Source organism: Thermobia domestica, chromosome 10 (assembly GCF_964235325.1).
Source record: "Thermobia domestica chromosome 10, izTheDome1.hap1.1, whole genome shotgun sequence".
Taxonomy (NCBI): domain Eukaryota; kingdom Metazoa; phylum Arthropoda; class Insecta; order Zygentoma; family Lepismatidae; genus Thermobia; species Thermobia domestica.
Window position 1 is genome coordinate 194,789,289 of NC_137463.1, and position 23,683 is coordinate 194,812,971.

Below are 23,683 nucleotides of genomic sequence, written 5' to 3' on the forward strand. Positions count from 1 at the left end.
AGATCCTTCTGAGATGAGACCTTAGCAATAGGATCATCTCCAATGAAGTAGGTAGAAGGGATTTTGATTTTCTTTAATGAAAATGTAATAGTAGAAGATTTTTAGGGATTTACTTTTAGATTCCACATACTACACCAGTCCAGAAGATCTGAGAGTTTTTTTGCAGTTCAATCACATCCTGAGCTGTCGAGGAAGAATAATTGCATATAGGAAGCTGAAATGTTTAAAAAGTAAGTTGCTTGAGCCATGAGCCTGGATATTAAAACAGTAAGATATTGAATTGAACGACTCGAAGAAGAGGAACAAGGATTACAAACTAACAGTAGACTGCAAGTGACAACGGAAGACGAAAATATTTCGATATTCGCAAAATATCATCTCTCTATGACTTACAGTTTCCGAGATATGGCTCCTTAAATCTCCCGAAATCGGAACTTTTTCTGGTCTATATCTCGGGAACAACAAAGAACTTGAACAACAATATAACGATAATAATGTTTCTATGAAAATTATTCGCTGTAGACATTTTGTAAGCAGAACACGTATTTTGTTCATTTAAGATGATAATTTTTTTTAATTAGAGTTATGGTAGGATATTCCAAGACCCCAAACAAAAGCTCATGAGAAGAAGGAAGACCTCTGACGACCCAGGATATTCTTCTTTAACTATAGAAGGTTTCAGGAGCCACATCTTGTAACGATCCGCCTGCAAATCAAGAACGAAAACCCCAGTGCCTTCACCTGAATGTCTGGAATGGAAATCCCACTTTCTTATGGTCTGCTACAATGTCTTCGCCAGATTAAATAGTTGTTTAAATGTTCCACCTTCCTGGAAAATGAAAGATGGTCTCAGTGCTATTGCGTAAAAGGGCAACAGGCCTTTTTAACTTGCTGCAGAAAGAATTATACTAACTGGCGAGATCGAGGTGGATGTTTACTTAAATCTTTCAGTTACTGATTATTTTGCCTGGTGAGTCTCCAAGTAAAGATAAAGAGATATTTCAACTGGGATAATCAGATATATTTTTCTTCAACTGATCAATTACTTCAGTTTTTCCAACTGTAATATGAAGGGGACAAATCATCCTTTGTCAGCCACTTTCTGTATTCTCTGACTCCAATATCAACTCAATTTCAGAAGTTACATTGAGGAAAGATCTGCAATTTGGTCACCGCGCCCATCAAACATTTCAACTGCTGTCATCTTAGAATAAGCTGTTTGGAAATTAGAACACTGTTGAATTTCCCTTAACTTCGCATATTACTCCTTTGTATTTTCTTTCTTGATTAGATAGCAGCATCGTGACATTGTCTACCACTCAATCCTCGTCTTCTGAGATAGATATCTCCGTTTTTAACTTCAACCAGGACATGCTATAGTAAGTCTGAAGAAAACATTTGATGATTGTTCCCCATCAAAAGTCTCAAGAAGTGAAATAACGAATGACAGACAATGGTCATGGATGAAAAGAGTTTGTGATCAATCATGTCATCTGTTGGCAGGTAATTGATTACATCATCTGTATCATTATATTGTGACATTAGAGATGTGTTTACCAGCTGTCACTTGATCTTGATATTCGTTATGAAACTAGAACAGCTCACCACTGCCTTTCCCAGTTGAAAGAACAAACGTAATCATTATGACCCCTGAAGAATTTGGTCGCTGAAAGAAAGCAAAAATGTGCAATTTTATAAAATTAAGTCAATGAGCTTAAGAAAAGGAAAGAAGTTTCCAAATACCAGAAGACACTGAAGACATTCTAGTTGGAAAAATTGAAAGAATGGCTTCCCGAAAAGATTCCAATAGCAAACTCCTTGTTTCTGAATGTCTGATGATACTAACTAAAGAGAAATATAACATTTTGAAACATCTAAAAGAAATATAAAACGTTTGTCGTCAAAATAATTCAGTTTGAGAATGAATCGTTGCTGGAAGATATAAATAAATTTCAGCCATATAGAATCAATCCCTTGGTGAGATTGATCAGCAGTTGTAGAGCGGTATTCCATTTCATTCAAACTAGTGATTTCTTCTGAGATTGCGTTCCATTGATTGAACTTGTAAATACATACGCAGTGTCCAATGTATATTCAAATACAATTATGTAAATATGTACGTATGTTAAAACTGTATATAATTTTAATATCTGTAAATAATGTTTGTAAATAATTGTAAAAAATATATATAGTGTAGAATATTGTAAATACGTAAATAGAATTTGTACATAAATGTAAAAATTATTGTAAAAAGAATGTTGAGATATACATGTAAAAATAAATATACTGTAAATATGTACATATATGAGTGTTTGTATCTATGTCAATATATGTATTTAAATAATTTCCTGGTACGAACGACTTAAACTAGACATCAGGGGTTTAAGTTAGATGATGGATAGTTATCACACTGTGGATCGCATCCCCGTTTAGCTCGTCTCCTTGACCATAGTCCATTAGTTCTTCCCTTTAAGTACTCTAAATTCTCTCCAAGACCAGTGTTTCTTCCAGGCATACTTCCGGGGGCAAAGATCCTCATGAGTCAAGACAAATTAAATTTTGATTACAAGTTACTTATGTTCGGGACACATTCCTTTAAAAATAATGTTCCAATGCAGCCTCATCAAATTCTGATACCGGACAAAATTTTCTGGAAGAAAGCCTATTCATGAAGCTGGGTAAGCAAAAGTGTACATTGATTATAGTTTATTTTTCTGACAATTTCCTATCTTCCCAATTGCTCGCAGGTGAAGTGAGCCAATAATGAGAGAGTGGTTCTCCCCAATTTATAACTTACCGTATATTCTTAAATATTTACGAAGCACATTCAGATTTTGATATAAAATTGCGTGTTTTGTCAGACATTAGAGACTTACTACTATAATTGGGATTCAAATTAGCAAGAGAGAGGATCGCTCGATTCAATAATACAGAGCATCACCAGTTATTAGAATCTCATACTAGCGGGCCTTATACGACTGTTATGTTCGTTAGCACATACGTTATTCCGCTCCACACGGTGACTCTGTCTTGTTCTGGGGGCCGCGGTGGCTCAGTGGTAGAGCATTCACCTCTGGTGCTAGGGGTCTCGGGTTCAAACCCTGCTCCCGCCAAGCGAACTTTGTGGTGGACAAACACCGTGTGCGTGGGTTTTTCTCGGGGTTCTCCCGTTTCCTCCCACTTTCTTCATTCCACCATTTCATTCATTACTCATTATCACCGTCTCCTTTAGCCTAATCGGCACGTAAAACTCAAAATTTCATTAAATTTTCTGTCTTGTTCTGTTTTTATTATTTTTTATTTATATTTTTTTTTTTGCAATAGATAAATAGAGCGATTATCTTAACCGAGTTTTAAGAGAGTCAATTCCTTAATGTCTTCACAAACGAGGAAAAAAAATGAAATGAAATATTTAAGTTTAACGTCCCACGGATATGCCGGTTAGGCTAAAGGAGACGGTGATAATGAGAAATGAGTGAAATGGTGGAATAAAGAAAGTGGGAGGAAACGGGAGAACCCCGAGGAAACCCACGAGCACGGTGTTTGTCCCCCACAAAGTCCACACGGCGCGAGCTGGGATCGAACCAGGGACCCCAAGCACCGGAGGTGAACGCTCTACCACTGAGCCACCACGCCCCCGCAACAAACGAGGAAGATATCTGTATGCAGTGGTGGCTATATCTTTCTATTCCGTTCCAATTGTCAAAATTCGGTTGTCGATTCCAAGTTTGCACCGCCCTGTCACTTGTACACGACGCAGAATTCGATAACATGCAAGAGGACTTTTTGTCTTCTTTTGGCGACACGAAACACCTCGAGGAGTTTGTGCAGACCTTTCAGATTCACCCTGTATAGGCTATATATATATTTGTGCTACTACTACTACTACTACTACTACTACTACTACTACTACTACTACTACTACTACTACTACTACTACTAATAATAATAATAATAATAATAATAATAATAATAATAATGCCCAGAAGCATATTACTGCAGTTTTGTAAGTAAAAACTCTTACGTACATATATAAAAAGATGCTTTTAAAATGTATGATTCTTACGTCTTAATTTTATAATAAAATAAACGTAATGATAATAAATATTTCTTAGTGATTTGTTTCTTGTTTTTTCTTCTCTTTCTGTAAAGGAGCGAAAGTAAGGTGATAATGTTTGTTTTCAATAGGGATCGAGAATTCCACAAATATTGAATTTCAGCAATGACACACATACAGTACATTGTTCACATAATTTTCTTCAGAATACTAATCATGCTGCCAAAATGTTCTGGAAACCTCTACTAAATTAATGGATAAACTTTGCGAAAAAAAATCTAGAGTTGTTTTCATTTAATCCTTTTACTGAGAATGAATAAAAAAAACAATTAATTGGATACATTAAAATTGGAACTGAGCAAAGGGTCCTCTGTGAAGAGAGTACAGAGCTGGAGTCGCAACCGAATTTTGTACTGGCTTTCAGTTTACTCGAATTCATCGCCCGTTCCATCCTCTATAGATAGAGAGCGAGAGGAGAATGACTCCAGCGGGCGGTGCTCGAACTTCAGCGAGAGACAAATTTGTTGGAATTATTTCGTTGTGGAAGGTCAGCCTTTTCAGAAAAAAAAAATCTGGTTATTTCAGAGCTTTTATGGTTTATATTGAAATGTGAGAAAGGAATGAAAGAAAAAATCGAGGCGCGAGGAAGTGCCAGCGAGCGAGAGAGACAAAAGGGCCCAAATATTTCTAGACCATGAGTACAATTACTGGCTTCAAGAAGGAACAAAAATTCACAACTTTTTCTCTAGACAGAAAAAAGGAAAACGAAAACCATAAAAACTCTTTATTTTCAATAAAAGTGTATATATGCTATTTGGTATTTTCGAAGTTTGTCGTGACCTCCTTGTTAAGACAGAAGAGGAAATATTACGTTCTTATTAAAAAGGTTCCGGCTTTTTATTTTTTAACCATATCATTTATGTACTAAGATGATTCTCTAAAAAAAAAATTTCAAAAGTTTCATAGTTGTAACGTATGTGCAATGACACAATTTGTAACAAAACTTAAAACTATATATTTTCCTATATATGTAAAATACATAATAATAATAATAATAATAATAATAATAATAATAATAATAATAATAATAATAATAATAATAATAATAATAATAATAAATACAGAAAACACTGTTTTTATTTTCTAACCATACCATGTTCGTGTTAAGATGAATGTACAAAGTTTCAAAAGTTTCATAGTTGTAACTTTTGAGCAATGGTACAATTGTAAAAAAAACTTTAAAATTTGCTTTGTATGCCCATTAATGTTTGACAGTGTAATTTTTGCAAGGTTTCTTAGGATTTACTGAAAGTGTAAAACTTAAGCTTTCATTTGGTACCTGGATGAGCCCAATAACTTGAAAAATAAGGAAGTTATGGTAATTTTAGTTCCATGATGCTGAGTGCCGGAAAGTGAAATTGAAGCAAAATTTACATTTTTCAAACATTTCTCCCTGACCCATTTCACATCCAAAAAATCGAGAAAAAAAATTTAACATAATTCATTGGCTAAAAATTTGAACAAAATCTGAGACATTGAAATACAACTGTACATTGTATATTTGTAATTTTGGGCCGTAAAATATTCTAAATTTGTACTAGGCTTGGCTGATTTTAATATCAGAAGAATAGAAGGAAAATAGATATAAAGTTAATGTTAATATATAAAGATATTCAAATGTTTAAAAAAAATAATAATAAGACTTTGGAACGTCGTTGTCAGGACAGCCAGATATAAATAAATGGAATCAAAAAGAGACGGAGTGTGTATTATTTAATGGCTCAAATTTATTACAAAAGGAACCAGTGATTTAATCGTTGTAGAAGCACGGTCATGTTTTAAAATTAGGTGATTTGACATGGAATGACCATTATGCTTTCTTCTCAGTATGTTTCGAAAATGTGACATTGTCTGGTCGCTTCAGATAATGCTTTTACGACTTATTTGGGCTTTGTTGGGGGTGGTAACCTCTGCTAGACTTTTGACATCCATTCATTTCGCAACGAATTACTTTTATTAATAACGTAAGGACTTCATTTTGATCCATGCAAGTTTTACCACACCAGTCGTATTTCAAACAATGGTAGTAAATGAAAATTGAATCTTTCAATTTAACGCCCCACAATTATGCCTGTTAGACTAAAGGAAATGACTCATTAAGGCAACTGAATGATGATGGCAGGATGTGGTGGAATGAGAATGTAGAAGGAAACGGGAGTATCCCGAGAAGTTCCACAGACACTATGTTGTCCACCTCAAACTTACTTGGACGGGGATCGAATCAACAACCCTACGCAACAGAGGTAAGTGCTCTATCATTGTGAAATTTAGGTAGTATACCAGGAAAAATTTTTGATGTTTAAACAGGACATATATATATATATATATACGAAATTAGACTTATTCCAAACAGGACGTATACCGAAGTACCACTATGTTGTTTGCCTTCTTTTAATAGTGAAAATCATACTCCTAAGAGTGACACATAATATACTTGTAAATAAATAATTACGTTGTTATGTAATTATACATTTTACGTTGTTCCCATTTCTACTTAACTCATCAAAATGAATATAATACAAATTAAAAATTCAAGTACAAAGTCTATTGTTACATATATAGGTAATAGTTTGTTGAATATTACTTATTGTACTTGCATTTTCTGTTTTAGTGCAATAATTACACAAGCTCTTTGCTGAATAAGGCTTTACTATATCAATTCCGTATGATACGAAAAGCGCTCTCTGTTATGTCTGTATTCCTTTTCCGTCTATTTTGATTATGCATAGATAACTTTTCCCATTCTTCTTCTTCTTCTTCTTCTTTTCATTGCTTCCTTACTTAGTGTATCAACCTTGTGTTATTCATCCCTTTGGCAATTTGTTAAGCAAAGGTCACGGCGAGAGAAAATATGAACGCATTTTCCCTTTTTAACTATGCTTTTTCCCTTTACTTTTCACCCACGAATAATTAACAAAGCGTGTATAATGAGGAAGGAAATAAAAACAAAGAAACAAGAAATATATGTAGCCATCTAGGTCATTTCTCGAGATATAATTCACATATTGCACCAGATAGTTTTATGAGATGTTAAGAGAAACTAAAATATACTTCCCCGTTCGCCCTGGAAATATTCTTGCATAATTTGAATATACGTAACTGGGAAGTCAATTTGATGCCTCAAGGATATGGAAACCTCCAGAGAATATGTGTTTATTTAGGGTATATATAAAAGACACCTTGAATCTTCCGAAAATTTGTGTACTAGAAATCTTTGTGGACGTACCGCAGAGAGCTTCAAGTCTCCGTTCGAAGACAAAACTAAGCCCCAAAAATGGCTTTCAAGGTAAGATAGAATCTATTTAGAAAAAAGGACAAGATTTTGGTCCTTTGAGATTTAGGCTTTTTGGCGGTACCGAATCTATAACGAGAATTTTTGGAATGATCCAAAAAAAATGGATCAAAAGATTGTGATCTTGATCAATAATTACTTTTTGAATCAGGAGCCACAACATTTTTGAAGGGACCCTAAAGCAAGTTTTCGTTTTTTTTTTTTTTTTTTTGTTTTTTGTTTTTAACGGAATAAGCACATCATATTGAGTTAAGTAATTGTTTAGGCTTGGGTACATTATATGTAGTTCTCCAGATATGAGGCATACAAGAATATTTTTGATTGAAATATAATGGATCTTTTGATCCAAAAACATAGGAGGCCAGCCAGAACTCAGACTATGATAGGTATATCATGAGTTAACAATTTTTGATGGGTCCTGCAGAAGTTTTGTACTTGAACTTTTTTCCGATGGATGTTTTGGCCAAGTTGGGCGTTAACATAGTGGATTTCAAGTAATGTTTTAAACATTGCACAACAGAAAAAAATGCAACTGAAACTACACTCTAAAAACGGTATGGTTGTAAGAACCAGAAGTATAACTGAATGCAACAATATGGGTCCAGCAATACTTATGACTGGGAGGACAATATTATATGATTAAAAATATAGCTGGATCCAGTGGTATAACTAAAGGTTTGGGAGCCTCCCCGCAGACAGCGTGGAGTGCAGCCCCTTCTCTACATTCCACTTCACGATTTGGGGCCCCCCTGATGGCTTGAGACCCTCCCGCAATGCGGGGTCTCCGGGGCCCTTATTTACGCTCCTGGCTGGATCAACAAAATGTATTGCTGTCGCAATCAGTTTTACGATGGTAACACCTATGTCAATTATGGTACTTGTAATTATAAAATCTTGTGATGGTCTTGGTATTTCCAATTATGTGGTAGTTTTATAATTACAAGTTCCATAATTGACGTAGTTGTTACCATCATAAAACTGACTGCAACAGCAATGCATTTTGTTGATCCAGCTATATTTTTAACCATATAACATTATCCTTCCAGCTATTAGTATTGCTGGAGCCATTTTGTTGCATTCAATCATACTTCTGGTTCTTACAACTATACCGTTTTTAAAGTGTAGTTTCAGTTGCATTTTTTCTGTTGTGCAATGTTTAAAACATTACTTGAAATCCACTATGTTAACGTCCAACTTAGCCATAATAGCCATAAAAAAAAAAAAAAAAAAAGCTCAAGTACAAAAATTCTGTAGGACCCATCAGAAATTGTTAACTCATAATATACCTATCATAGTCTCAGTTCTGGCTGGCCTCCTATGTTTTTGGATCAAAATATCCATTATATTTCAATAAAAAATATTCTTGTATGCCTCATATCTGGAGAACTACATATACTGTAGCCAACCCGAACTATCACTTAACTCAGTATGATGCACTTCTTCCATGAAAAAAAATACGAAAACTAGATTGACGGACCTTTCAAAATTATTTTGGCCCTGATCCATAAACTAATTATCGGCCAACAGAAATTTTATCTGGAAAACTACATATAATGTACCCAAGAACTGGGAAGCCTAGACCTTCCAGCCCCGGACTAGATCCGCCACTGCTTTTGGGGAAATATTGTATTTATAATGCAATAACATATCAGTCTGCGAGTAACATTAATGTGCACAGTTCAAAAGATTTAAGAGAGATACTGGATGCATAAACATCTAGGCAAAAATATTTGAAAATTCTTCATCCTAATTACAAACAAGAGATAGTTCAGTTTGTCAATAGTTTCGCAGCCAGGCTTACAGTTGTCGACAACAGCGCTGTCTCCTACCCAGGCGCACATTCAAAAATTTTTGTTGGGAGGGGTTCAAAGTTTGGGGGGTCCAATAATACAAGATACTGTGTTTATGTAGTATCTAACTATAGTCTGCGTCACTCGAATTGGCGTATGGCGTCAACCAATAAGCTTGCAGTGCGCTGCTGCCGAATCTTCAGTGAGGTAGGGCCTATATAATCATTCGTAAATGACCATAAATATGAACAAAATCAATTACGAAAGATTAAATTCCTCACTCAAGGTTTGAAATCAGCACATTGTGAGCTTATGTTTTCGAATTTTCCTTGTTATATTTATTACAAGATAATAATAATAATAATAATAATAATAATAATAATAATAATAATAATAATAATAATAATAATAATAATAATAATAATAATAATAATAATACAATGTAAAATGAAACGATTAGATCTTTGTGCTACCTTATGCTGAACCGTACGATGTTGGAAAAATAGCACTTCCACTCATTTTGAGCGGAAAAGTTTGGAAGTTGATTGTTTTCAGTTTGATATTTTACCTTCCTTGTTTCATTTGTTTCTCGTTTGATATTTTCTTTCTCTTTTGTTCATTCATTCATTCGTTAGTTCATTATTATATTCTACCAGACCACAATTTTAGTTCCTTGGCAGTTAATTTTTGCCTATCATACACTCCACACACCACTTTCTCAATAGCACGAACTTTCAAGATAAAAAGAAAATGTCTGGTTAAAATTTGCAAATTACGCTCTTTGATCACCCATTATGTGTATTTTTCGCAAGTAGAGAATTTTGTTGGTGTGGATTTTATATATCCGAAAAATCCAACACATGTTTTCAATTTCGACGACAATTCCCTATATCTTTTTCGGAAAAATAATGTCTAAAAATTCCATACAAAATGAGATATTTCCCACTGGTTGGCATCATTGGCTACAGGGAGTCCTTTGGGCGTAAAATATTATGTGCGACTGTTAAGAAATGCCATGTCTTCATTATCTAAATCACAAATAAAAGGTAACAGAGATTTTGTAATATACATTTTGAGTTTTATGAGTGCTATTTTTTTAAAATGAAAAAGGTCTACTTTTGAAATAAAATTATCCAATTTTATTATGTGAAAACAGTAATTTCTATAAGCCTATGTAACTTATGAACATTACAGTCTATAGCGGGAAAGCCTTACTTTTCTCACCACAGAAAAATTTGACAATCTCTATGTTATGAATTTGTAAACTTCTTTCCTAAATGCCTGCTTAAAGGAAAGAATAGATCCGTTTATTCCGTCCATGCGTACACGCCTTTGACGGGGGAAACCCGAATTCGATTCCCGGAGGGAGCTCACGTGGTTCGGATCCCACGTAAAACAGTAGGCCCACATCTCATATTACCTAGCTGCTGAATGGGACTCTAAACTCAAAAATCAAATCAATGAATTATTCACTCCATTTTGAACAATTTCATATTCAACAATTATTACAAAACTTTTGGTATTCTTAGATATCTTAATGGTATGTAAATGCTAGAGGTAGAGTGGGAAAGTAGTAGAGAACTCACCTGTGGTGAGATCCCGAACCATGTGAGTTTCTAGAAAACAACACCCTCCTTGCTGTTTTCTTCACCGTTCTCGCGTTTCCTTCCACATTCTCACTCCACTATTTTTTGTATAGGCACTTACTTTCATTAATCATATTTCTTCTTTAGTTATTATTGGCCACGAGTCTAAAGATGAGAAATAAGAACGCCTATTTCAGAATATGCGACGTTTGCCGAGTGATGCATCTGGCACGGCGCGGTGATTATTAGTATATGTGAGGCTTTTCAGATTATCCGGCCACGGCGTTTCGCCGCTTGCGGCCGCCGTAAACATCACGGAGCTCTTCAAGACGCGGCTCGGTGCCGCGCCGTACACGGCATGTTGATAACTATCGTTGCTCACGGTTCTCTTCAGACTAGACGGCGCGCGCCTGATAATATTATGTTTGCTAGTTTATTGAAAGGTGCTAGATGGAGTTGCTTTTGGATAACTTAATAAATTGATTTCATGGAAGATATAGGAACATTACGGTACTTAGTTTGGCTGAAGAAGAAAGGCCCATACTGTGTGTGAGACAAATCTTTCGATTCATACAAGTCAAAGAACAAAACAACAGCTACTTGGAGGGAGGTTTGCAACAGATTGAATTCCAATTTATTTTCTCTAACAATTCATCAAAGGTTGCTATCGACATACGAAAATAATTTTTAAAAAACTTTCTTTCATCACTTCGTAAGTTACTAAATAATAGCACAAATGCACCAGCTACAAGTCTTTGAATATTCAAGAAATGAACCCATTTCCTTTCTCTATGCCTTCGTCCTTTAGATTTTAAGTAGAACCAGTACCTATCTCGATCATCTGTACTGTCTCTATCGTGAAAACGACAAATTAGTTTTGCTGAGAAAAAAAAAAAAGCTGCCCTGATGTTTACGGCACGACTTTTGTATACACGGCTCGGCACCGTTCACTGCACGGCATGTAGTGTGAAAGAAGTCTAATTTGCCCGTCGCACCTCATAAATTTTGTAGAAGCACCGTCTCGATTCTCGGAAAAGCTTGTCTCTTCTTGTTTTCTAAATTTATGTACAAAATTTATGCACTCATTTATTTTCTTAATTTCATTTACAAGTTCAGATCAGAATCCTTCCACGTCACAAAAGGTCCACAATGGATGTGATATAAGAACATGTAACAACATATTTTATTATTGTTGTATATTGTACAATGAATTATATACCTTAAAATTTTGATAAAACTCTTCATCATGTTCATTTACTTAATCAGTTTATAGTTTTTATACTTTGAATGATCTGACACTAAAACATTGTTTGAGATTTAAAACTTGGGAGAACTAGTTTTCTCCACGAGACTCGTGATTTTTTTTTCTCATGTCGGTAAAAAAAATACTTACGGTCTCGACTCTTGTGTAATTTTCGAGACAACACGAGAAATTTTTTCGTCTCATAGAAAAAAGAAACAGTATCTTTAACCTAAAGGGCATCTTGGGACACTAAATGAAAATTCCATTTCAGTTCTTTTCATCTAAATGTGTTATAGGCAGTTGTAATCAGGGCCGTATTTAGTGGCGTGCACCGGAGCACGTGCACCCCTTCAGTTCTCAATATACACTATCTAAAGTGAGAAACTGGCAGTGGAAATAGCAATACTTTCCTAAAACTTCATGTCATGTTTCCGTTTCGGGCTTAAAACAAAGCGGTTTTGCTAAACACAATAGTTTAAGTCAGTTTCTCATACACATCACAGATGCCTAAAAGCAATTAAAAAAATAAATTTGATTCAAATGTACTGATAGTTATTGGTGCACCCCTCTCAGAAAATCCTGGATCCGGTCGTGATTATAATCATACAGTTATAATTATAGAACAAAATTAAGAATTGTACTAATGCTACTACTCACCTGTAGGTATCTCTTTGAGATAATCGAGTGAGCATGGTCTTGGGGGGGGGGGGGTCGACACTTGATGTATGATCAAATTGTAGTCCGGATCTCGTTCTAATCAGTAAATTGTGAACCATATAGCCTCAGTGCTAACAAACTCTAATCAATCAAAAACATAGGTCTTAAGTAACCAATCAGGATTCGTCGATTTTTCGCTGTCTCTTATTATATATTCATTCTATCACTAACTGTGTATTCATAGTGTCGGATGAAACCAAAGTGGATACTTGGCGAAACTGTCACACACATTAATAATTTTTACAACAAACGAATTATTTTTGCTCAGCGAGTAGTTAAAATCATATTTAAGTATACTATAAGCAAAACTATGGGAAAACCCTTCCTCAGTGGCGTCTTACGTGATAAAATCCTATATACTGTTCAAACTTCGGGTTTCTTATTTAAGCACTTTCGGCTGGCCGTTGATCAGTCAGCAAGTTATTCGTTCAGATAAGATTTCTTCTTTTATCAATAGATTTAGATAGGTTTGCAATAAGTAGTTTTAAAGGCTTTTTTATCAATAGAGATGTACATGACATATTTTGCAGTAACAAACTTCTTTCTTTGGTGTCACTGTACTTCAGTGGATCCGTGAGGCAAAATCGAATGTGATTTTGAGTCCCACTCCACAGAGTAAGTTCAGATTGTGTGCCTGTCGAGTCCGATAGTCCTGAAAAGTAGGAAAAAAAGGAAGTAAGAGCCAGGAAGTACAAAAAAAAAAAAAGTTTTGTAAGGCACCTACCCCTGGGCCAAGAAGCCCATGGTTCGATCCAGGTCCATCTGAGTTTGTGGTGGATAACGTTATGTCCATGGGTTTCCATAGAATTCTCACGTTTCTTCCCATTATTTTTGTACATAGTACAAAATTATAATTTATATTAAGACGCAGTCTTTGAATCTGAAAAAAAAATCGATACTAGAAATTTATCTGATAATGAGAGTAACGATATAATCTATGATAAAACGTATCCTTTGACAGTGGAAGAACAATACAATTCGGAGTATTTAACTAAGTACTATTTCTCTAACGTAAGTGTTAAACCATCTAAGTGTTAAGTGTTACATGAGTAGCGTACGAACGATCTCATGTGGAGGATGAATGTGGAAGAGATTCAATACCTCAAGCTCATATCATTTAGTACATGCATATATATATATATATATATATATATATATATATATATATATATATATATATGTATATATATATAGGTTGATTCAAAACAACACCGACAACGTTCGGGAGGGATAAGACAAAAAAATATAGTCCAACCTGGGTTCACAAATGCTTCCTTTCGGAGTTATAGGATGCCGAAAACACGAAAAAATGAACTTTAAAGGTCCATAGCTTCAATATTATAGGACCTACCGTAGTCGGGTCAAGACTTCACTTAGGAACTAGTATGTGCCCTATCCAAATATCAAAGTTTCACAATTCTACGGCACTTCCGTAACAATTTTTATAGGGATAGTTGGTGAGTACTTCAGATTATATGCTCGTAGCCGAACTCCCTCTATAAAAATTGTTGCATGAGTACCTAAGGATTCTGAAACATGGATTTTTGGATAGGGCACATATTAGTTCCTAAGTGAAGTCTTTACCCGTCTACGCTAGATCCCATACTTTTGGAGCTATGGATCTTTAAAGTTCATTTTTGCATGTTTTCGGCAGCCTATAACTCCGAAAGGAAGCATTTGGGCACCCAGGTTGGTCTATACTTTTTGTCTTATCTTGGTGTCAGGAATCACCTTCCAAACGTTATCGGTGTTGTTTTGAAACACCCGATATATATATTTGCACATACCTTCATATAGTGAATTTTTATTTTTCCATATCTTGCTCAATGAAAGAGGGGGATGGGGTAGAACCCTGAAACCATCACCCTTGCGTACACCACTGCATCACACTAAACCATGTTTTAATTCAAGCAAAGTTTTAAAAAAATGCGCGTGGGAGTGGTGATCACCTTTAACAGAGAAAGAACCATTATAGCCATTTGATAATACATACTACAATGAGTGTCTAATACTCAGAGAAATAAGAAAAAAGAAAGAAAGAAACAGAAAGATAATGTTTGAAATTAGCTTGTACGGTAGTGAATTTTTAAAGAGGCAAACATTTTGCTAAGTGCTCTGTTAAAATTAATACCGAATGCATCGGGAACTATCGCAAAGTTATAATGCTGAATATTATGCACCACATCAAACCGAGCAAATAAGGAATTGCTAATTAAAAAGAAATCAAATCTGAGCTTAAAATGGTTAAGCTTGTTATTATCTATTAAATATGACGGTTGAGAATAAAAATGTATTTTCTTAAATCTGCTATTTCGGAATGTAATTCTCTTGGTTACATGGTGTTTACAAAGATTTAGTCAATGAAATGAAACTTTTCAGTTTTATTTTTAACGTCCCACGGTTATATCCTTTAGGCTAAGGGAGAACATGACTAAAGTAAATGAATGATGATTTGAGGCATTGGTGGAAAGAGAATGCGGGTGGAAACCGGAGTATCCCGAGAAAACCAACGGACACATTGTTGTACGCCACAAACTTGATTGTCTGCGGTTTGAACCAGAGATAATCGCTGTTCCACTGAGCCATCGTGCGTGGCCTTCAGAAAAAAGTTTAGAGAAACGTAACTTTTCCCCTGAAATCTATATATATAAAAGAGAACGTACAAATCCTTTGTTAGCTCATCACGCTAATACGGCTGAACCAATTTCTTTCATTTTTGGGGGGTTATTAAGATTTGGACCCTAGATGGTTTTTATCATATCACTTTAATTTTCAATTACCAGTGTCTTGAGATAATTGACCATTCAAGTGTCCATAACGTAGAAATCCTTTGTTAGCTCATCATAGCTAAATCTAACCGTATTTATATGCAACCCACATGACCGTGTCACTCGGCGGGTTAACATAAATGACAGGCGATATAATGTTAACATTTACTGCAATCTTCTATGGTTTTTATCATATCACTTGAAAGCGAAAAAGTAAAAATTATCTAAGTAACAAAGTTTATTGCGTTCCGGGGTGACCCCAGCGAAGCGGGGTGAACGCTGCTAGTCTATCACTAATTTTTTTGAGCTGCAACTTTCAACATTAATAGAAGTGGGTGAGATCCCCACATTAGAAAGCATTACATACGCATATCACATTTTGTTCCTTAATGTGTAACTGTTCAGATGGAAAGTTCAATTAATACACTATTTAAATTATTAATGCAATTTTCCCTTCAGGATGAAATTTTCTAAATTTATTCAATTGAATTTAATATTTGTATTCTATCGTTTTGTTCACCTTTCGCCCCAGTTTAACCGTGATGGAATTTCCAGCTTTTCTGCAATTTATGACAATGTTTGAAAAAAACATAAAAACATCCTATTTAACGATCTTATTTGAAATTAAATTATAATGAAAGTAGATGTCATATTTTTATCCTTATATGAAAGTTTCAGCGTATGTAAAATTATATTCACTTCTTCCCAATGCTTCAAGCAGAATTTTTCTTATTTATACTCGACTAGGAACCTCATGAGTTTCTTTGTTTCTCAAAAAAATTGAATTTCTTTCTCATTTTAGGATGAGTATTTCAATCAAAGTGGAATGATGAACTCCAACTCAGCTCAAGTACCATCTATGTTCAAGATTTAATTTTAAACAGTTCAGCTGTTTTCTTTCATTGAGTATTCAGTGAATTGAACAACCAGAAATTACTCTTCCCCTCCTCCCTATCAAAGCAGAATATTCGAGGACACTAGGATACGTGTCGACTTAACGTTTAATGATGAGTTTTTATCCTGAGTTTCATCTCCCTAATTTACGGACTCGTGGCGGAAGCTCATGTGGTTCGGATTCCACGTTTAATCAGTAAGTTAAGTCCCGTCTCATATAACCTCGCTGTTGAAAGGGACGTTAAACGCAAAACCAATCGTGCAGAGACTTAGCCCAGGAGAAAACGGATGGGACAAGGTTCCCTGAAATTTTGGTCAGGGTTAAAAGTGGAAAAGGGTTAAAGGAAGACTCGGGGAAGAAAAAAGAAGGGAAATAGAATACAAAATAGTAACTCTAATAAAATTTACTCTCAGATTTAGTATTATGATAATGAAGTGAAATGTAATACCCATAGAAAGAGTTTCTCCAAACTAGATTAAGCTGTTACTCTGAAGTAAATACTAGATACTTAATTGGGAGTAGAACACAGTTGCGTTTCTTGGCGCGATTATTCCGACTAAATCGACTACTCTATCGATAACATTTACTTTGCTAAATTTGGTCTAGTAAATTCAACATTCGTGAGTAAAGTGTGAATTCCTGCAAGACAGGACAATGATGAGGAACTTAAAACAGTACTAACGATTCGAGTAAAGATAACGTTTATAATGGAGTTCGGCGAACAATATGAATCTAGGAAAGAGCAAATTTGTTTGAGGATTACGATGATGTCAAACTTGTAATACGTGTGTCGTATTTTCAGTTGAATAAAAATAGTAATTTGTACCTACTCAGCATCATTGAGCATAAGTTATAATTTTCCTCTCATATATAATTTATTTCTTGTTTTCTTTCGTGATATTTCGGTGTAATAACAGGAAATATACGTAGTTCGACCATTTTTGGATCAAAAGATCCAATACATTTCAATCAAAAATTTTCTTCTGGGCCTTATATCTGGAGAACTATATATAGTGTAGCCAAAGACGCTGGGCCAACCAAATGTAACTATCTGATCCAAAGTACCTGACAAAAAAAAAAAAAAAAAAAAAAAAAAAAAAAGGCCAAGATCGCAATTTTTGAATGCATTTTCTGTATCATTCCTAAAATTCTTGGCCAAGATCGCAATCTTTTGATCCAATTTCGGGCCATTCCTAAAACTCTTGTTTATTGGGTATGATAATGCTAATATATATAATATATATATTTATTTAAGTTTGAATCTTGAATTTCGAATGTGAGTGCGTGATTTTTTTTAGTTTTATCAGTTACTGAGTTATTCACTTCCAAATATTAGGTATGATAAATACTTAAGAAGGACTGCTTAGAAAAGCTCTTCACATTAAGAACACACTCCTACTCCATTTTTAAAAGTTGTACCAGACTAGGATGTACTTAATGTTTTATGCTTTGAACGCTAAGTACATGTGTGCATATTTGAGTTTTAAACACTGAGTACAAGGGCGATCTCAGTGTAAGGTGTTTTGTTAAGCAGTCTCTCTCCTTAAGTATTTACCAAATCAAATATTTGGAAGTAAATAACGCAGTACCTCATAAAATCCAAGATGATAACTCACACTCAATACTGAAGATTCAAACTTAAGTATATGATGAAACATTTTCGTAGGTATTTAAAACAAATATCTATTTATATGTGTATTCAGAAACAAATTTCGTACATTGATAGCTTTCATAACAGAGGAGGTCCTAGTTTTCAGATGGTACGAGCTTTTCTTTATCTGAAACGCTTTCAACGATATTTTCAAAACTTGCTCTAAACTAGCAAAAGAAGTCCTTGAAAGTTAAATTCATTTCTTTCGAGTGACAGATAAACGAACAGGAAGATTAGATTTGCCAACCAATTCCTCGGAAGAGTATTTCAGAAAAGCAGTTTTCGTACCGTGTTTAGATAACTTAATTTGCGGTGTTAAAACAAGTTTTTGTGACAAGGGAGTGTTATGTTCCCTAGAAAAAAAAAAAATTGTCAAGACATGCTGAGGAAGGAATACTAAACAATTTTGCAAAAGTTCAGAACTATTGGACTGATTTTGATTCAGAACCCGTCCTCATGGCTGAACATAGTGTGTGGTATATATATATATATATATATATATATATATATATATATATATATATATATATATATATATATATATATATATATATATATATATATATATATATAAAAGCAACATAAAGTAAATAAACCTATGGAAATTCTGGACCTACTCAATACCTGTAATCCAGCCTCCTTTCCAACAATCAGCAAGCTACTTAATATCTTAACTTGCTTGCCTTTTTTCACGGCATTGATGGTTAGATGATTTTCTTCAATAAAAAGAATCACAATCCTATCTCCAAAACAGAATATGTGGAGAGTTTCTTAACAGAACTTGGGCTTGTACCAACCCATTCCCACCTTGTTACCTTATGACATTGATAATTGATTGAAGATAATTGATCTAGTGGCCACAAGTGGACTAAGAAAATTGCTTCTGTGAACGGACAGATAAACTCTTTCTATCAGTGGCAAATCTAGAAGGCAAAAATTTGGGTGGGTGGGGGGCAGCCAGAACCCAAGTATATCATGAGTTTACTATAAACATTCAAAAATATATAAATTATAGCTTAAATATTTTTTGTCATTCAAAAAACTGGGGGGCCTAGGCCTCCCCGGCCCTGGCATAGATCCGCCACTGCTTACCATTGTGTTTTATAGTAAGTAATTTACCTACACTTTAAAGAGAAATTAGAGGTTCATCTTTCTTTTGACCAATAGATAGTTAATAAATATAAATTTAATAAATTTAGGTATGTTTCCTAGGTCTAACGTGCAGACCTATAAACTATAAGGCAAGTTCTTGAAGTAGAAACCTCGAAATATTTTTACGTCCTTATCCCTCTTCTCGAAATGAAATTCTTGCTACGTGTCTGGACTAGTGTTGTAAAATTTCCGGAAATATTGAACCTGTTGGTAAAAAACCGTTTTTTCCGGTTTCTTTCCGGAAAAATTGGGAAAATATCAAAAATATTTGTATTAGGTTAATTTTACTAGTAATGGAACCGTTTTTTCCTCTCGAACGCGTGAAAAAAGTAAATTGAGAAATTTCAATATTGCGAATATTTTTAAAAAAAAATCAAAAACAAAACTGGTGTGATTATTCTTGAAGATTAATAGTTTTCACTCATTTCTTTTATGTGCTTTTCAGTCATTTATCTGTGGTTGTGCATTAATTACAGAACTTTTACAGTTGCATACGCATCTACCATCATGAAGCGTTTCTATTGCAATAAATAGGGCTCTTGAATGAAACTGAGTTCTTAATGTGCTCTTTGATCTGCTGAAATTTTGTTAATTTTAACCAAATTACTTCTTAAAAAATGATAGCAATAGCCAAATGTCATTAATACTCATGCACTAAAACATTTAATTACTACTATTTAATATTCTAATATAGACTTTTATAGAAAATTTATGCACAAAATTTTGTATGTAAACAAATAAATGTTTTCTAGAGGGACAAACCATATATATATATATATATATATATATATATATATATATATATATATATATATATATATATATATATATATATATATATATATATATATATATAATGAAAGTAACTATATTTGTAACTTAACAACTTTTGAAAAACCGGACCAATCTCGATAAAGTTTTCAAGATGAGATTCCGGCCTGGGATGGTTTTATTATTTCACTTTGAAGATGCAACTTGGAGGAAGGATATATATTGAAAATGAGCGATATTAGTTTCGAATCTTTAGTTTTCGGGGTTGCTGAGATGAACAGTGACACTTCTAATGCCGCTTAAGTAAAAATTAAGCATTCCAACTTGGAAGAACAGGGAGATATATAAAAATGATACAAAATGGTCGATATTAGTGGTGAATTTATAGTTTTCAGGGGCGCTGAAATGAACAGTAATACTTCCGATGCCGTTTAAATCTAAATTCAGCGCCACAACTTGGGGAGGGGAAGGGGTAGATATATATAAATGGTGCAAAATGACTGATAGTGTCGAATCCGTAGTTTTCGAGAACGCTGAGATGAATAGTGACACTTCCAATGTCATTTAAATTCAAATTCAGCCTCCATTAGTACTCGTAAAGGGAGAAGGTGACATGTAAAAGTAATTGAAAATGACCAATACTATAGCGTCGAATTCATAGTTTCTGGGGTACCTAAGTCCAGTGGTACAGATTTGGTACCATTTATGTCTAAAATGGAACGTATTTTCTCCATACGATGAACGGGTATTCTACTAGTCTTTAATAGTAACGAACGCAAATTCTCATGTTAAATTCTTTAATATACTTCTCGCTGCTCAAATGTACGCACTTGTTTTCTGTATGTATAAATAAGATCCTCTCTCTTTTTGAATTGTTCGAAAAATATACAGATAATAAAATGATTTTTACCAGATATCAGAAAACTAAAAAGTAAAATTAAAACCTGTTGCTTTAAGTGTTTTTCCAGCTAGCGAAATACATTGTATATATGCTGCAGACACGTTACAGCAAATAAGATTAGCATCAGGCGAAGAAATAGTTTTTTTTAAATATATTTTTTCAGTTTTTGCTAATATTTCCGAACAAAAGATTTTTTCTAATGGGTTCAAAATTTTACACTCAATGATCTTAAGTGTAAATTAGTTTTATTAGAAATATAAAATAGTTTTCATTTTAAAAGTAATATAGTAAAATATTCAAAACTTTCAATTTTTCCCAAATTTTCCGTTTTCCAAGCTCAGAAAAAGAAACTGGATTTTTACCCAAAATTTCAGTTTGTTTTCCAGGCCTTCACAACACTAGCCTTGACTCGTGAACTCTATTTTTGTCACATAAAGTCAAACTCTTAGATTTTATCTTAGAATAGCCTTATTCAAAACAACAGGTTGAAACCTTCGCAAATATTACGTTCAAAACTTCGCTTTAAATAGTTCCCTAGGTTTTTGTGGGTCAACATCGATTTCATTTTTAAGAACTTTGATTTACCTAAAGCTCTTTTATATATTTACCTTGTCTGTTCGTTTGTCTGGGAGACACAAAATCTCAACAACTACTCGAAGCAGCATCATCAATTTTTATCAGGATGTTGAGGGTCGAATGTTAGGTTCCGAATACGTTGAAGGAGGAGATGCAGTCAGTCGATCACAAGATATATGGACAATCAAAAGTTGGTTCCCCCATGTATTCGCATGGGAGTAAGTGTGGATAAGTAATTACAGTGCTCTTGAGATTAGCGGGTTAATATATTGCTCAGGATGCAAAATAACCTGTCCATTGAAAAATGAAATGAAATCTTTGAGTTTTACATCCAATGGTTATGCCGGTTAGGCTAAAGGAGACGGTGATTATGAGAAATGAATGAAATGGTGGAATGAAGAAAGTGGGAGGAAACGGGAGAACCCCGAGAAAACCCACGCACACGGTGTTTGTTCACCACAAACTTCACTTGGCGGGAGCAGGGTTTGAACCCAGGACCCCAATGCACCAGAGGTGAACGCTCTACCACTGAGCCACCGTGGCCCCAATCTGTCCATTGAATGCAATGCTACATTGAAGCTAGGTGGCTCTCTACTCGATAAGTCTAAATACTTAAATATTTTGTAATTTCAAGTATTCATTCATTCCAAAGTAAGCTTATTTTAATTTGAATTAAAATTGTATATTTAAAATTTGGCTTGGTGAAATTTAGCTTGTTGAAAAGGTTAGCTGATGAAAAACCAAATCAAATTCCTTCATGTCGTGGTGTTTTATGGTGCCATTACTACGTGAAATATAGAACCTCTATTTAATTTTTAATTATAAGACCTTAGTATTCTATTTCTAATAGTTTTGGAGATATGGTGGGAAGGGAACCAATGAGTAAATCAAATATCTTAAACATAGAAAGAGGAATTTTGGATCTGATCACCATAAGCACTATTGTAAAGCGAGAGACGTTCACTATAATGCTCAGCTATCTTGAAGAAGTTGCCTGTATTTACACATCGTCTGTTAGTTGTAATCTTTCCTACCGTACATGTTGTGCTACCCTCCAACACTTTCTACCTCTTTTCTGGAAGTTTGGTTTACCATATCTCCTTTTAATACTTACTTCCTCCCATGTGTCCATTAGTCCGAAAAAGAAAAACTTTCAAGGGATGCTTCATGAATTACCATTAATATTGGCCAGGATAAAGATGGCCAAAAATTAGGAATTAAGTTCGTTGGTGGAGCTGGAGAAATGAACGATTTGAGCTTTCAATGTTGATCACTACAATGTGAAAACGGTAATAGATAGCGAGAAGTGATGTCCTGCAATTGATTAAGCGTTCCAAGAATACGTTCCATCTTTTTTGTTTTTAACTCTACATTAAACCTAGAAGTGATATAAATCTACTTCAACTTCCGGTTTCAATATTGATCTTCATTAGGCGCGCGTCCATGGGGGGTCTACCGGTTCCGGACCATAAAACTTTCTAACTCAACATACAATTGTACACTTTCTCTCAATAAAAACTATATTATTTAACAGATAAGTGATTGATGTAACATGAAAATCTGATCTTACACCTCATCTGTGCTCTTTATAAAAAAAAAATCTAGCTCTAAATAAAAACATTCTATTGTGCTGCCAAAATGTCTTGAGCCGTGGCAAAAATGCGAACTAAAGCCCACACCTCGACACACCCACGCGTTGAGCCAATAAGGGTCCCGCTGTTGCTAAGCAAGAGAATCTTGGCGAAAGGGAGTGGAATTCCTTCAGCCGATAGCAGCGCCTGGAACGGAAGACTAGGTGTCAAATCAATGTGGTATATCTTTAGCGCTATCTTTTCTTCCTCAAAATATACGTGGAAGCATTCTAAAATCGTGACTTACCGTCTTTTCGATTGCTGAATAAGACCCGTTCAATACCGCATAGACGTAGTGGCTTCTGGTATTGGACCTTACCTTTCCTCAAAGCTTGAAATCCTTCCCCCCTCCGAACAAAAATATCTAGGTGCCCGCCTGATATCCATAAAGTAATAACGTTAATCCCTAAAGACTAATAGGCACTAAACGGCGTGACAAACATCTTGGCATTTGAAGGCGGTGCTCCAAGCTCCCTTTAAGTGCTGCTAGGAAATGAGAGGCCAGCGGTATTGCCACGTTTATACTGTACATGTCCACGTCTATCCCTGCCACCTGATCGCGCTGTAGTTTGTCTACTTAGGTATAGCCACAC

At 34.7% G+C, this 23,683-nt stretch overlaps 1 long non-coding RNA gene across 1 annotated transcript in view; it reads left to right on the forward strand.

The window, feature by feature from the left end:
• Positions 1 to 7,249: 7,249 nt before the first annotated feature.
• Positions 7,250 to 23,683, forward strand: part of LOC145662137 (uncharacterized) — a 34,195-nt gene continuing 17,761 nt past the window's right edge. Inside the window, exon 1 of the long non-coding RNA XR_014126995.1 lies at positions 7,250 to 7,403. This is a non-coding gene — a long non-coding RNA (uncharacterized LOC145662137). The remainder of the gene's footprint in view (positions 7,404 to 23,683) is intronic.